The sequence below is a fragment of the Halichoerus grypus genome, chromosome 9 (assembly GCF_964656455.1).
Source record: "Halichoerus grypus chromosome 9, mHalGry1.hap1.1, whole genome shotgun sequence".
NCBI classification, from domain to species: Eukaryota; Metazoa; Chordata; class Mammalia; order Carnivora; family Phocidae; genus Halichoerus; species Halichoerus grypus.
Window position 1 is genome coordinate 129275727 of NC_135720.1, and position 16439 is coordinate 129292165.

The window sequence follows — 16439 nt, forward strand, 5'->3', positions numbered from 1 at the left end:
GCACAAGACATTTCTAGGCAGAGGGAAAAGCAGAGTTGGTCCTTTGAAATGTAAGGATTCAGAGCCACAGAGCAGCATGCAGTGAGGCTACACTGAAGGGGGTTTGGGGAATGGGTAGGGAAGAAATGAGGATGGAAAAATAGATTGGGAGCAAATCACACATTGCCTGTGCTATGTAAGAAATTTGAATTTTGGTGCAGGCAGTGGAAAATCATTAACAATTTTTAAATGAGGAAGTGATTTTTTTTAAAAAGTTATCTATGTTTTAGAAATATAATTCATGGAAAGCATGGAAGAAAAAGCACTTTAAAAAGAAATAGAAACTAGTGCCTTCATTAGTAGGCTATCTAGTAGATGAGATAAAAATAGTCTGATTTTTAAAAGTGGCAATGAGAATAAGTCATGGATTTGAGCTACATTTTGCAGAAAGAATTTACCTGCCTAAGAAAGAAAGAGGAACTGAAGATGATGCCCATTCTTCTAGCAAGGTAGACTAAGTGGGTAGTATTACTTTTGAGTAAGCTAGGGAATAAGAAGAAGAATCCAGTTTGCAAATGTTGAGTTGGAGGTGTTTAGGGTAAAGGTGACCCATAGTAAATGGGGCTGAAGTTCAGGCAAAAAGTCCAGGTGGAGATGCAGTCTTGGAAGTACACAGTGAATAAGAAGGGCCCAAGGAGAGTTTTGAGTAAGTGAAGAGAAGTTGGCAGTGGCTGAGACCCTGGGAACCACCAGTCTTTAAAGGGTAGGCAGATGGGGAGAGACTAATAATAGGAAAAGATGGAGGAAAGAGTTGTCAGAGATGGTGGGCAAACAAAAGAAAATTTCAGAAACAGAAATTCCAAGGCAGTCAAGGGAGAAAATCTACTGAAAGAAGGAGGGGATCAAAAAGGAAAGTGAGTTGGCCTTCTTAGTGGGTCATTGAAGACCTTGAAGAGCAGTTTAGCTCGGCTAAGGAAATGCTTTGGTTTCCTATGTTGTAGGGTGTGAGATTTAAATGAGTAGGGAAGTGAATGGGACTTTCCAATAGGAAAGACAGTCAAGATATAGAATTGGAAGGAGTCAGGTCCCAGAGGAGGGGCTGGAGGATGGATGTGAGCACAAAGGGTTGTGGTCATAATTGTTGAAACCCGATAGGAAAAGAAAAGAGATTAAAATACACAAGCAAGAATGATGGCGGCAATGTTAAGAAGTTGGCTGGGGGAGATACTTTTTCTTTCTTGATATTTTTACATTGTTGTTTTACAATATTTTTTTGTAATTCTTTTACCTCACGTTTATATTGGAAGATGAAGTTTATTTTTAAGAACCATGTTAAGGGTTAGCCTTGGAAATGAGTAGCTATCTCTTCTAAGATAAGGAGAGAACCGGTAAGAATTCTCTACAGCTCTTGATGGTTTTGGAAGCCGAGGCAAGAGAATTTAGGAAGCTCATCTGAGATGGTTGTTGTGAAACTTTTCCTGTCTTTTCAAGTGGAAGTAATAGTCCCTCCCCTATGTTCCCTTTGCCCTATACATCTACCCATCTGTCACCTACATGGTTCGACTGTGCTCACTTCTTCTGTGTACCTCCCTCTGGCCAGCGCTAAGCCCATCTAGGGCAGAGATTATGCCTGATCTGTTTTGTATTCCAGAAACTCTGCACAATTCCTACTTCATAGCAGGTGTTCAATAAATCATTAGATAAAACCCTACATAGAGGAGACAGGGATGTTTTATCCCATGACTTTAAGAGCAGCATTAGTAGCAAGAAGGTAATGGATGCAGGCACATCCTTATAAGAAAAAACAATCCAAGTGGAGGCTTTCAAAGAGATGTGAGTTACCAAGCAAGTTTCCTAAGACTGCCTCTCAGGCGTTGGTGAGTGCAGAGCCGAAAACCAGGGTCTCTACAGCCCTCCCTCCGCCTGAGAGATATTCTTCAGTGTGTCAAAGACTGGGATGCATGAGCCGTGACCGCCTCCTCGTCACCTGGCACCGGGACAATCAAAACGCCCCCCTCTGCTGGCAGAAGGTCATGGTCCAAGATTATAGGTAAAGCAAAGGTCACAAGCACATGGTTCTTGAGGATGCCAACTGGCTTTACCATATCGGGTGATTTCTCATACTCCCTTGGCCAAGTCTCCTGTTTTGTAACAGTTCAGTCAAGGGTTTTACTGGAGTAGACAAGCATGAAATGAATTTTCCAGAGAAGTTTCTGAAGTGGGGGAAAGTTCATGGCTCGAAAGCACTGGTGGCTAATGAAACAGGCCTGTAAGCTTCTGTTTTTCTTTATAAAGAGAACTCTCCAGGTTTTCAAATCTGAATTGAAAACTTGAGCTGTATCCTCGACTCGAAGCCCATCCTATCCACTGACTCTGCTGTTGCAAATTTATTTTATGCTGCTTCTAAATTGCCTGAGTGGCTTATGCAGGTTCCATCAGGCTATTGTTTGGAACATGCACGGGCTGGCCTCCCTTTGCTCTGGAGACTGTTGGTGTGCAATTCCTCTCCAGCCCAGGTCACAGTGACCCAAAGGAACTCACTGAGAGCAAATTTGTGAAGGGTGCTTGCCTTAACCAGCTGGTCACCACGCATTATGGATCTTTATTGGACTGTTTATTATCAGGAACTCATTTTTCATTTATCTAAATCCAATGCACAGTTTTAAGCATGAAGAAAGAAAATGGGAACAAAACTGGCCATCCCTTTCTGCTTTGGGCATTACCTACTGAACCCTTGTATTTGAAATACAAACACACACAAACCAACGTGAGGTTCCCAGACTGGGAGAAAAAATAAAATAAAATAAAAGTAGAAATACAGCTTTCTAAAGCAAACAAGAGAAAATACTTGGATTCAACCTAATTCAATCTGCTGGTTCTTAATCTGCTCGTTCTAAACACTGGTTCCACCATCTGACCTTGAGTAAGTCATTTAGTAAGTCCCTGAGACTCGATTATCTCTAAATTGGAATAATAATACCTATTGGGAAGGGTTGGTAGGAGAATTATGTATGTAAAGTATAGAACACAGGACACTTGATGAATATCCGTTGCCGTTCCCTTCAAACTGCCTCTTGGAATTTCTCCTTTATCTCTATTAAAATTACCACTTTCAGAAGATAGATCTTTGATTGATTACATCTTACAACCTTAGTATAGAAACAGCATCATGGTATGACTCTAAGCTTACCCTCTTGCAACCCATCTTGCCTGATGCCACCAAGAGTGTCCCTTCCTAAAACACACTTTCTTCATGACACCCTTGCTGGAGGTTTCTTAGAGCTTCTTCCTGCCCACTCACACTGCACCTGGAGTTCAAAACCCTGCAGCTTCATTGCATTCCTTTCTTTGGACTGCACCAAATATCCCTGTGCTTCAATTGGGGTACCCTTTGAAGGTTTTTCCTGGGTACAGGGAAGTCTGACTTATTTTTCCTAACTTTTTTGTTTCTTTGCTTCTGGGTATGTGTCTCTCTTCATGTTCTCTCCTCTGTGCTCCTCTTTCTCCATCAAAATCCTGATTTAGCAGAAGATTTAGCAGAAGTCCAACCCTTTCCATAAAGTGATTTCCAGCTTCTCTGGGCCACACTGACCATTAGCCTCTCTGAGCTGTGATTGTCCTTGTTGTCCTAACCACGGTTGCACACTTCTCAGAGCTGGAACACACTGCAAAGTATGGAAACACGGAGTAAATGGTAAATAAATATTGACCATTATTTTCTTGATTGCACACAACCCAAGAGACTGAGTTCCAATGATCAAGCTAGCTCAGGCATGGCACCTTGTCAACAAACCCTGCCTTTCTTTCTTTTGCCCTTCTTCTCCCCTCTTTAGTCTTTCTTTTCTTCCAATAAAAAGTATTTTGCATTGGATCTTTTATCTTGACCTGCCAGGTTTTATATTCAATTTATCACTTTTTTCCTAAAGCATTTGAGAGGTACTTTGCTATTTTCTAGAATGCTGAATGTGATATCTCAACCTGACCTTCAGTTTTTGCAGGCATTTCAACAAGTCAGGATTTTGGGTTCCTGAGTCCTATGCTTGTGAAACAACACACCTGTTAGTTGCAACTTTGTTTTATTTTTTACTTTAGAATTACACACACGAAAAAGTTGGAGTGTGCCACAAAACACAGATGGTTTAGTATCCATTTCTATTATGAGCTCATAGCATTACATCAGTGTTTTATAGATACAATTTCATATCTCCAGGTACTGTTGCAATGAATTCCAAGTTGGCATCTTTATCTTGTAATTCTTGGAATAGGAAGAGTTAGCAACCCATAGTCTTGGGACCAAAGTATCTAAAAATAAACAAAAAGGTTAATTTTGTAGCAGTTCTAGGATTTCAGTAGTTGAAAATTACATACAAAGCTTCCATAGCTATGACCCCGGTCTAAATTCAGGTAGAATAAAATTCATGAAAGGGACGGAAAATAAAAAAGATTAAATTTTGCTAGAGAAAGTCTGATTGTTCTCATAACTCAAACTTTGGTTATTCACCATCATTAAGGGATATGCTGCTTAAAGGCTAAGACATAGCCTTTAAGCAGCATATCCCTTAAAGTTCTCCCACCTGTTAAAGTTCTACATCCTCTTTTTTTTTTTTAAGATTTTATTTATTTATTTGACAGAGATTTTATTTATTTATTTGACAAGCACAAGCAGGGAGCGCAGCAGGCAGAGGGAGAAGCAGGCTCCCCGCTGAGCAAGGAGCCCGATGCAGGGCTCGATCCCAGGACGCTGGGATCATGACCTGAGCCAAAGGCAGTAGCTTAACCAATTGACCACCCAGGCACCCCTCTACATCCTCTTTAAATATAACTTGAAAACGAGACGTGTTCCTTACTCGCCCCTCTAGATATTTTACCAAGGAATAGATTGGCAGGCAATAAAAAAAAATGGTTTGAATAATCTAAAAACTCATTCATTCATTTCATAAATACTTATTGAACATCTATGGCAGGCAGGCATTGTTCTAGGCAGCAGTGATTCAGCCATTAATAAGACAGAGCAAGGCCCTACTCTTAGGGCACTCACATTCCTGTGGGAGATGAATAACAACAAATGAGAACACAAACAAGCCTGTAATTACAACCTGTAGTGAGGGCTTTCCTGGGCAAGAATTGGGTGTGGTGATGAGAGGGAACACTTCCTTTGAACAAAGTCATCAGGGAGGTTTGATCTAAAGGGCTAACAGTAACCTATAAATTAAGAGCTGACAAATAATAAGGAACCAGCTATGCAAAGGGATAAAAGAGAAAGTATATACAAGGATCCTGAGGTGGAAAACGTTAACGGCATATTGGCAAAAAGACAGCCAACATGGCTTGGATAGAAGAGGTGAAGGAGAAATGGTATAAGGTGACAGGGAGTTAGGTAGGGGCCAAGTCAACTGGAGTCTTGTAAATTGGGGAAAAGAGGTGCATTTTATTCTAAGTGCTTTGGGAAAGGAGATACTTGGATGGTTTTAAGCATGGAAATGACACGATCTGATTTATATTTTAAAAATATCTCTCTGGTTGCTGTGTGGTAATGGATTGTAGCAGGGGAAATGGAAGGAGGGAGACATTCAGAGGCAATTGTAATCATCCAAGTAAATGGTGATGGTGGTTTGCATTAGCATGATAGCAATGAAGATGGAATGAGGTGGATGGATTTGAGATATACATTGAAGATAAAGCCCCCAGACTCACTGATGGAGTAGAAAAGAAAAATCAAAGCTTGAGCTCTTGGCTGGGGAGAGATGCCATCATCTAAGATTGGGAGGTCTGGGGGAGGAAACAATTTGGAGGGTAGGAGAAAATTAACTTTATATTTGAGATACCTATTAGAGAGCCTGATGGAGATAATAAATACAAAGTCAGATATCTGGTCTGGAGCTCAGGAGAGAGGTTAGGATTGAAAAGGAGAATCTGGGAATCATGGCATATCTGCTGTCACAAGCCATAGGACAAGATTATTTCCTTGGAGAAACGATGTAGGGAGACAAGAAGACCTAGAACTATTCTCTGGGGGCCCTCCTGCATGTCTGAGATCAAGCTAAAAGGAGAATCCACCAGAGAAGACATAAAAACACCAGAGAGGTAGGAGGAAAACCTGGTGAATAGAGACTCAGAGAAGTGGGAGCTTCCAACAAAGTACAACAGCCTTGTTAAAAGGCAGTGAGTGAGGCTTCCATGAGAGGAGAACCTTGGGAAGAGTCTTGGATTTGGCAACATGGAAGTTGCTCAGAAAGAATCCGAGGAGGTGAGGATATGGATACAGACACCATGGAGGGCTCTGTAGAGAATTTTGCCAGTAAAGGGAGGAGAGAGATAAGGCAGCGGCTGGAAAAAGATGTGGGGTCAAAGAAGGAGCCTATATGTTTTGTTTAGTGTTAATCTGGGGGACAGCAAAGTGACAGGTATCCTGAAGGGAACGATCCAGTAGGGCTGCAAACCTGATGATGATGATAGAAGTGGGGCCAGCCCTCTGATGGTTCTACCACCCAAATGAAAGCCGGGCTGACCCCCATGAAAGGTTCAGGCTTGTTACTTATATTCTAAGACAAATCTTTTGGCTTCCGCAATAAAATATAAAATCTGAATAGAAGGGCTAACATTTGTTTTCTATAATTCCTAAAATCACAGAGCAGGGATATAAAGAAAGGTCTTTAACACTCATATTGACAACTGTGTAGCTTCATTTTCTGTTTCTCTACTTATTACTTAATGCAACTCTTAATCAGACAGGAATCTAAAACTCGTTAAAACATTTTCGAAGCTTAATCCAGCTTAAGGGTGGAAGCGCATTCCCCGCACCCCAGACCCTCTCTCACCTTGGGTAATGTCTGAAAGTAAAACAACTTTATTTTCACAAATGAAGTGGCTCTAAGTTTAGAGAATGATTCAAGATGAACTTCCTTAGCTGAGGAGACAGACACCCTAAGAAGAAAACGTCAATAAAATGAAAGGAAGAAGGAATACGTTTTTAAAACAATGATTGAAAAACTTCTGACAAATTAAAAATGTAGTTTAAAAATCATGATTCCATCATGCAAATAAGATGGAGACTTAGATCGAAGAAGGTCCCATTGGGCCATTAGGACAATATATAAAAGGAAATGTATTCTATGGGGACCAAAGTGTACCTAGAAAATTGTACATTTCTGCTGCAGTTTAGACACAGTGAATAGGAAACTTGGCACTTTCTTCAAGCATAGCTAGCAGGTTGAAATGGATTTAAAGATAAGACAAAATGGATTCACTATTTTGTATTTATTAAAAATAAACAGGTGAAAACAATGGATCAATAGTGACACTATTGTTTCTATGTCCATCTCTGATCTCTCTCCAACCTTCCACCACCACCAGAATATCCCTCTTCTCAAACTTCTGATCCAAACCCTATTTGCTAACCTAAGGCATTTGAGGAGTAAGTTCCCAAAGACCCGTGTATGGGTGTGAAGGTGGTGGGTTACATGCAGATTTTAAAGGAAGCTTCAAATTTCTAATCTTGGGCAAGCAACTTCACCTTGAGCTAAGTAAATGACCTCTGCATTCATACCCATTTTTAAAGATTTATCATTCTACGGTTTTTCAGCGGTGACCTTGTAGCTGTCAAGTTCATTGATTTAAAATGAACAGTTAAATAGGTTAAATAGGTGATGGGGATTGAGGAGTGCACTTGTCATGATGAGCACTAGGTGTTGTATGGAAGTGTTAAATCACTATATTGTACACCTGAAACTAATATTACACTATATGTTAACTAATTGGAATTTAAATAAAAACTTTAAAAAAATAAGATAAAATGAACAACTGAATTCCATGTTAATGCATCATTGCCTTTAATTAGGAGGTTTTAGACATTTTAAATAGGAGCTTTAGAAATAATTTGTTGTTTCAACTGAAAAGCTCAATAATGCCTAGGTAGGAAAGAAGGCAAATTCTAAGACTCACATATAATTTATTTTTAAACTGGACAACAAATTAACACTAATTTGAATTTTTAAAAAATGAGTTTATTTAGGGGCGCCTGGGTGGCTCAGATGGCTAAGCGTCTGCCTTCAGCTCAGGTCATGATCCCAGGGTCCTGGGATTGAGCCCCACATCGGGCTCCCTGCTCGGCTAGAAGCCTGCTTCTCCCTCTCCCTCTGCCATTCCCTCCTCTTGTGCTCTCTGGTTCTCTCTATCTCTCTATCAAATAAATAAATAAAATGTTTAAAAAAGCTTTTTTTTTTTTTAATAAAAGAGCTTATTTTTTCTCCCTTAGCTTTTTTTGTTTTTTGCTGTTCATACACAGACAACTGAAAAACAAATAAAGGAAGAAAGAAAGGATGAAGGAGGAAAGAAAGAAGAGAGGGAAGGAAGGAAGGAAGGAGGGAAGGAAGGAAGGAAAGAAGGAAGGAAGGAAGGAAGGAAGGAAGAAAGAAAGTGGGTGGGAGGAAGCCTTTTCTCATCAATTATATAGAATATATTAGTTGTCCCAACAAATTTGAAATCCCAAAATTAGAGTCCCCTTTAGCAAGCTGCTCTTTATAAAAATTATCAGTCAATATTCAGCAGTAGTTTACCTGAGATAAAACTAATATTCTTTGTCATCTTAGCTTCAAGGACACTCAGTGTTTGCCTGATCAACCACAGAGTAAAAAGCAGTGGCCGGGCCACAGGTCCCTGAAGTGAGAGGCATCTGTATTAAAAGCTTTCCCTATTGGTAGCCTAAAATTCCTTAGATTCTGAGGGCCTTTCAGCCTTAGTATTTCTTCCTCTTTGCTTCTAAAATATTACCTCTTTCAGAGGCCAGAATAAAGTTCCAGCAACATGAACAAATATGTCACTTAAGAATCTCACTTTATAACTTGTTAGTTTGCTGGATATATGGCATTCCAGTAACGATGGCTGTGCAGTACGTTACCCCAAACGGAGTGGCACCAAGCCATCATTTGTTATGCTCGTGAATTCTGTTGGACAAGAGTGTGTCCAGAGAACAGTGAGGACAGCTTGCCTCTGCTCCATAATGTCTGGGCTTCAGCTGGAATAATCTGAAGGCTTGTTCATGCAGCTTTTCTGGAGGTTAATGCTGGCTGATGGCTATCAATGTAGCTGGAGTTGTTGGCTCAAACACCCACATGTGGCCTCTCCTTCTGGCCTGAGTTCCAAAACATGGTTTCCAACATGGCGGCAGGTTTCCAAAGGTGAGTGTCCTGGGAGAAAGGGGGTGGGGAGGAGAGGAAGAGAGAGAAAGAGAAAAAGAGAGACAGACAAACAGAGACAGAAAAAGAAACAAAGGGAAAGATAGGAAGGGAAAGCAAGAGGGGAAGGACAGAGAAAGCCAAGGCAGAAGCCATATATCTTTTATGATCTTGTCTAGGAAGTCACTCAACTTTGCTTCCAGGGCATTCTGTTCATTAGCAGCCAGTCACGAAACCCTGTCCATATTCTTCACCTCTCAATGGAGCAGTGTCAATGTCACATTATAAGTAGAGCATGTGGGATGAGATATATTTTTTGGTGGCTATCTTGGAAAAATACAATCTGTGAACATGGGCAATCCATATTTGAACTAGTTAATGGGCTTGTTCCAACTGCATCTAGATAGCTTTATTCCTCTCTGCCTAGTGTAGTGAAAGATGTTTCATTGTTCCTGTTTCTCAGGGACAAAGGGACAAATTCTTCTCATCAAAGGAGCCTGAATCTGGAGTTAGCACTTCACCTCTTACCTTTGAATTTTCTATGTGAAAAATCTGTCCTGAAATTATGGTAAACTTTAACAGATTGCTCGAACATTAAACTATACTGATTCAGGACAACCAAGACGCAGTCGTGAAAATTAATACTTTCATCAAATGTTTCAGAATATTTTTAGGACTTTATTCAGAGATCTCAATATTATATTTTGATGTATAAAATATATAGTAATTTAATGAGATAAATAATTAGGACTTTTTTTTTTTTTACACAGTTCTTAGGAAATCAGGAACAAATTTTTACTCATGTAAAATTAAATTTCAGAAGATAGCAAAGAATAGTATCACAATTTAATTAAGAGGATAATGTTATGGGTTGAATAGAGTCCCCTCCAAAGAGATATGTTGAAGTATTTCCCCTAGAACCTCAGAATGTGACCCTATTTGGAAATAGGGGTGTTGCAGTTATAATTAGTTAAAATGAGGCCGTACTGAATAGGGTGGGCCCAGTATGACCGGACTGGTGTCATTATGAAAAGACAGAGACACAGAAGAAACATGGTCATGTGAAGAACAGACATAATGGGGGAATGTCATGGTGGAGGCAGAGCTTGGAGTGATCCATCTACAAGCCAAGGAGTGCCTGGGACACCGAGAAGCTGGAAGAGGCAAGAAAGGATCTTTCCTCAGAGGTTTTGGGGGAAGCGTTACACTGACAACACCTTGATCTTGGACTTCTAGCCTCCAGAACAGTGTGACAATAAATTTCTATCGTTTTAAGTCAGCCAGTCTGTGTACTTTGTTACAACAACTCTAGAAAACTAATCCAGATAGAAAGTAAATATTTCTTCTTCTAATAAAAAAGATGAATATATTTCTAGCTCCCATGGGGTCTGGACTTTAGTATTTTCTTATATCTTAGGAAAATCATGATATTGTCATTTAATGATTCCTACTTCTGTGACAGGCTTTTGTTACTTTCTGCCAGTGGCATGAATATTTAGGTCTTCTCAGCCACCATATTTGCATTTGAGGAATCAAAACTAGTGCATTTTCCCTCATGAAATCTTTCCCAATCTTTCCAAAAGGAAGTAGTCCCTCTTTTCCCTAAACTTCCGTAGCACCATGTCTGTGCCTTATATGGCATTTTTTACTTGTCCTCATGTGCATGCAGTTATTTATATTAGTGACGTCTTCCTTATTGGGTAAACCATTGGATGGGAGAGTTAAGGCTTTTAGATCTTAGTATTCCCCATTGCACTTAACACAGTGCCTTGTCGTTAGTAAGTGTTGAGTAAATATGTACACACTGGCTGAGAAGTTTTATGAGATTGTAAGAGATGAAGGTGTCTGTCCCAGAGCAAAACTTATAAGAATGTTTGGATCAGAAGATTATAACACAGCCCTTTTCCACCAGAGTCATGGCTTTACATGGCCTTGGGCACTGCTGACACTGGGCTCCATGTGAGTGGAGCCCCTAGATCGTTGAAATGAAGCATCCTCTTTTCCTACTCAGGCCTTTCATTGAGACAGGGTTACATCTTTCACTACATACCCTGAAAGTATGAGAAGGGCGGTGTAACAGAATGCTGAAGAGCATGGACTCTGGTGCAGACAGCTTGGGTTCTCCAGTGTCCCACTCAAATCTCTCTTTGAAGAGCCTCCTACAGACGGTAGAACCCCCAGTGTCTGCTGGGACTACTGCACTAGGCCATTCATGCTCAGTGAGGGATTCTTCCAACTTTGACCCAAGACCCCTCATCCATGGGCCTGTTTGAGACTTTGCGGTTGGAGGTTTTTCCTACCCAGTGCTTCCTTCCTTCCCTTCTTTCATTGATATTACACTTGCGTCTTGGTCTGGAGCCTTTCCCTGCTCAGTCCTCCTGCTTCTTCCCCCTTCATCCTTCATAGGTGTTTCTCCAAATAAACCTCATGCACATCTAATCTCACCTTGGTGTTTACTCCCCCAAGGATGCAAATGGATACAGGTTTAAATCCTGGCTCTTTTATTTATAACCTCAAGGTGTGACTTTGGGCAAATAGTTTTTATTTTTTGCCTCTGTTTCCTCATTGCAAGAATAGAGAAAGAATAGCACCAACTTCATAAGACTGTTGTAAGGATTAAACCCATTCATGTTAGATCCCCATTAGAAGTAAACAACATTATTATTTCCATTATCAGTGGAAAGTATTTCTGACTCTGTGTTATGTAAATAACATTAATTCTTCAGTCCCCTTGATGGGTATTGCTATGTTCTTAATCCCCAGGTTGCCCTGTGAATAGCATTCTGAAACTATTTTAGGATAATTTCCCAAGTTCCTAAGTGTTCCATTATTATGAAGAAAGAAAAAAAAAACAAAACCTAAAAGAAATTATGTTAGTTAAAGTCAAATTCTTGCTTCTGCCTATACTCACTTGTTCTTCCTTACTCTTTGGTTAAAAAGAAGAATTGCACTCGTCCTGTTTATGACAGTTGGGAAAAGTATGCCTCTACTTATTCTTCTCTTCTCTAGACTAAACATTACCAGTTCTCCTAATGCTGTCTTTTTGATCTTCATTTCCAAACTATTTATCACTTGTGCTCTCTTTTCCCGAATGTTCTCCAGAGTTCCAAAAAGTTGAGCCACACATTGGAGAAACTTTTCCAAAGGGGTTTAAGTGATTGCAAATAGAAGCAACAAGAACTCTGCTTGCCTTCTCCGAAAGGCCTGTGATTAATAAAATCCAGGGAAGGCAGTTTCTTCCTTTAATTTATAACTTCACTCTATTTGGGGGAAAGCAGTAGATTAATAAGGAATTAAGTGGAGGGAATTGTTTTTGCATCTGGATACAATTAATATAAAAGAAATTCAGTATGAAGAGTTCCCATTTTTAATTGCTACAGGATGCATTTGTTTACCATTGTGAAAAGGCTAATTTGAAAGGCTTACTATCAATTAAATCACATATCATTGGCTGGTAACCACATAACTAAGAATACTTGTCAAGGGCCAGAACTTAAATTAAAATGGGCTCTAGAGTTTTCTTTAAAAAAAAAAGCACCAATTAAAACTAGTATTCTGTTCCAAAATGCATCTTTTTTGGCAGTTAAACTATTTTATGGTGCCAACATAAAAGCCTTGATTAGAATGTTTTGTTTTAGATCCTGTTTTTAAGTAAGCACTCACTACCTTTTGTGTTACTTAGTGGTCCTTATGAATGAGGTCAGGTTTTGCCCCTTCTCCATTTGCTGGAAGCAAAGGTAAGGCAGAATCTCCACGGCCACCAGAGTACTGATCTGCAGCAAGCCCAGCAGAATAATTACAGATAGTCTGTGTAGACCCGGTTTGTAGTCTCAGCTGCCTATGTCGGTCTTCGTGATTGGCAGTCTAGGCCACAAGCCACCAGGTTCACAACACAACGCCTGGCACTGTGTCAATCATGCCAGTCAGTGGAGACCAGTCCAGAAGCTTGCATTTCCTCTATGGAAGTGTGGATGAAACAATGGTTTTTCTGAGAAACAGCCTCTAGGCCTTTCACCCTTTCTTTTTTGACGTCGGGATTATGCGGAGATACCGCTCAACAGACTAAGCTCAGTGAGCCAGGACTTGTTCAGAGTCAAAAGCTTTGCCTTATCTCTCAATAAACTAAATGGGAGACGCCACTCAAAGCGGGAAATCAGAGATTTGGAACACCCTGGTAGATGACAACAACAAGAGGGTAGCAGGGGACAGGAAGGCTAAAGACAATGAGTCTTAAGGCTCTAAAACTAACAAGGCTGTGCTTTTAAAAGCTTGTCATCTGAAACCAACAGGGGATGGAGAAAGAAAATTAGTTTGGCATTCTGAGGCCCTAGTGTTAAAAGAAAAAAAAAAAAAACTTAAAAGGTACACATGCTCAGAGAAAAACAACAGAAACTAAAACTAAAATAAAATTTAATTACAAATCACTTCAACTCCCCCACCATGAATCCCCCAGCTGTCCCAGATTCTCTCGTCAAAGGAGGAGGTTTTGGAAGACAGTCAACAAATCAGAGTTGTAAACACCAAGGAAAGAATCCGGTCTCCTTGGTTAAATTTAGGCCTCTTGGTCCAACGTGGTTTCTCATATTTAAAAACCATGCTGAAGTCACTTTGGAATGTCTACAACCAATCGTTTTTCCCAATTAGGAACAAAGCAAGAAATGGAAATACAAATGCAAAACAACAAAAAGTCCTCACTAAGGTAGCCTGAGAATCGTTGGAGTTTCTAAGAAGCTATGAAATCATCCCTTCCTTTCAGACGATGGACTGGAATACCTCCTTGACACAGAGGGTGAGTGGAATGGCCAGCCAGCCAGCAGTCAGAACACACTGCCTCTGTTGGGGCTCTGCTATGGGGTCACCCCACTGGCCATTGGTTAACCTAGACATCATGGCTGACTCCAGTCAGCTGTCTATCTCTGGTCCTATCAACCTGACAATGAGACCACGTGGCTCTAAGTAAGGTGAACAGTGGCCGAGGACTTCCTTGGAAAGGACATTGGGTGTTCTAGGTACTTTAAAACGGAGGAGGAGACGAACCATGGGAGACGATGGACTCTGAGAAACAAACTGAGGGTTCTAGAGGGGAGGGGGGTGGGGGTTAGCCTGGTGATGGGTATTAAAGAGGGCACGTATTGAATGGAGCACTGGGTGTTATATGCAATGAATCATGGAACACTACATCAAAAAAAAATTTTTTTTCACAAAAGTAGGAAATAGATCCAGTAGGCACCTCAGTAAGGATTCCCAGTATATCTCATCTCTTCCCTTCCATTGACCAAGAAGCTACAGAGTAGGTTTGTCTTCCTTGCTTTTACTGTCTTACCTTCATTACCTATTATCCTAATACCTGAAATCCTCTGACTTCTGAGCTCATCTTCTTTTTTCACTGTAATTGAAATTACCTCTCAGCTTCAATATCCATTTATCATTTTCTCCTCAAACTTGCTGCTGCATTTACAACCATCGGTTAAGCACCTCCACCAGCAAAGCCACCTACCTTGGCTTCTCTGATTGCATTATTCAGGGGTGGGGGATGGACAGCAAGCTGTACGGAAAGTCTTAGAGTCAATGGACCTGGATATGAATCCAGATTCTCTCCACTACTCAACATCTACCTGGCATTGTGCATGTGAATTCTACTCAGTTCAATAAATTTATTTTTGTGTACCTGTTGTATTTGTGATGACTGTGTAATAGGGAAGAATTCCAAATAACACCAGGAATTGGATTTAGATGAATGAGAAAATAAATGTGAAAATAATCAAAGCTTACTTCTCATACCCAATTAGATGCCAAGATCTACTGATTCCACCTCTATGGTATCTCCCACATTTATTCTCCTTCATCTCTAGTACCCTGGCAGAACCCCCCACTACCAGTGACCTAGCTTAGTGGTCAATGAGTTCTGAGCAGCTGAGTTCTGAGCAGCTCTTGGAAATCTCAGGGAGACCCTCAGGGACTTGTGTGGGTGAGAAATAAGAAAGCGGTGTCTCCTCATGAGGTCCATTCCTCCTCAATTTTAAGAAAGTCAGTTCTATTTTTATGTTTTACATGTTTTTTGTTTTTAGTATTTGAATGAAATATTTTCTATTTTATTAAAAAAAAAACCCACTGGCCCACATCTTGATTTTGTCTCATAATTGGTCTATCTTTATAGTACCTCTCTTATAATCTACTTTATAGTCAGCTTTCAGATTATTTCAAACAAAGCACACTTCTACTCATGCCATTTTCTATCACCTAGAAATGCACTACTAGATATGGTAGCCATCAGCCAAAAGTGACTATTTAAATTAATGTAAGCTAAATTTAAAATGTATTTCCTCAGTTGCACCAGCCATATTTCATGCTCCATACCCACATATACCTAGTGGCTGCCGTACTGCACAGCTCCTACTTGGAACATTTCCATTCTTGCAGACATTTCTGTTGGACAGAGCTCATCTAGATCACTATATAAAAACTTCTGACCTTGACTTAGCCCTTAAATCTATCCTTTCTAAGCCAGTCTGCTGCTGTTTTCCTTGATGTAATGCTCCAATTAGACTGAACTGTGACCAAACATACATGCTCACTTCCTGTCTTCATGGTCCAGCTTACCCAGCCCCACTTGGGTTTCCTTCACTTAATCACTGTATGCTCAAATCCTACTCCCCACTTAGGGACTCTCTTCCGTGAAGTCCTTATAAGTTCCCCAACTCAAAGTAATTTGCTCTTCCTGGGAACTCTCAAAGGATTTTAGATGAGGCACTCTACTGTCCTTTTTCACCATTTCTCCTAGAATTATAACTATCTGTGTATATGCCTCAGCCCTTGAGTTGGTAGGGCTGCTTCCAGAAGCTGATTCTGAGACAAGGATTCAAATATAAGCAGTTGAGTTGAGAGGAGATCCCAGAAATCACCAGTAGGAGAGAAGCAAATCAATAAAGAATTCATTAGCAATTCAGATACTCCTATGGGCAACTGGAGCTCAGTCCCATGGGGGAGACAATGTCAAACAAACCACCCTAGGTCAAAGAGGTTGGAGTATTTATTCACCAATGCCTCTTCCATTTTTTTATTTGAGGGCTGCTTTCCAGGGAAAATAAAACTTGGGCACTTCCAGCTTGTCTGACATTCAGGCCAAACACACTTGACCAGAAAAGAAAAATCCCTCCAGCGGAGAGCTGTGATGCTCACAGTAAGAAGGCTTTCTTGTGTAGCAGTGCATGCTGAGGTGGCACAGGCCACATCCACTGTCGCACCCACAAACTGGAAGGTGGGTCCTCGGGGGCTGAGGCCATCGGG

At 40.5% G+C, this 16439-nt stretch overlaps 1 long non-coding RNA gene across 3 annotated transcripts in view; it reads right to left on the reverse strand.

Annotated features, from left to right (window-relative positions):
* Positions 1-4038: 4038 nt before the first annotated feature.
* LOC118544662 (uncharacterized) overlaps positions 4039-16439 on the reverse strand; it is a 35319-nt gene continuing 22918 nt past the window's right edge. For 2 of the 3 annotated variants that reach the window (XR_004921705.2, XR_004921708.2), the window contains exon 4: positions 4039-4281. This is a non-coding gene — a long non-coding RNA (uncharacterized LOC118544662). Of the gene's footprint in view, positions 4282-6848; positions 6904-16439 lie in introns of those variants that run through there. The other variant, XR_013440973.1, reaches the window with a different exon arrangement.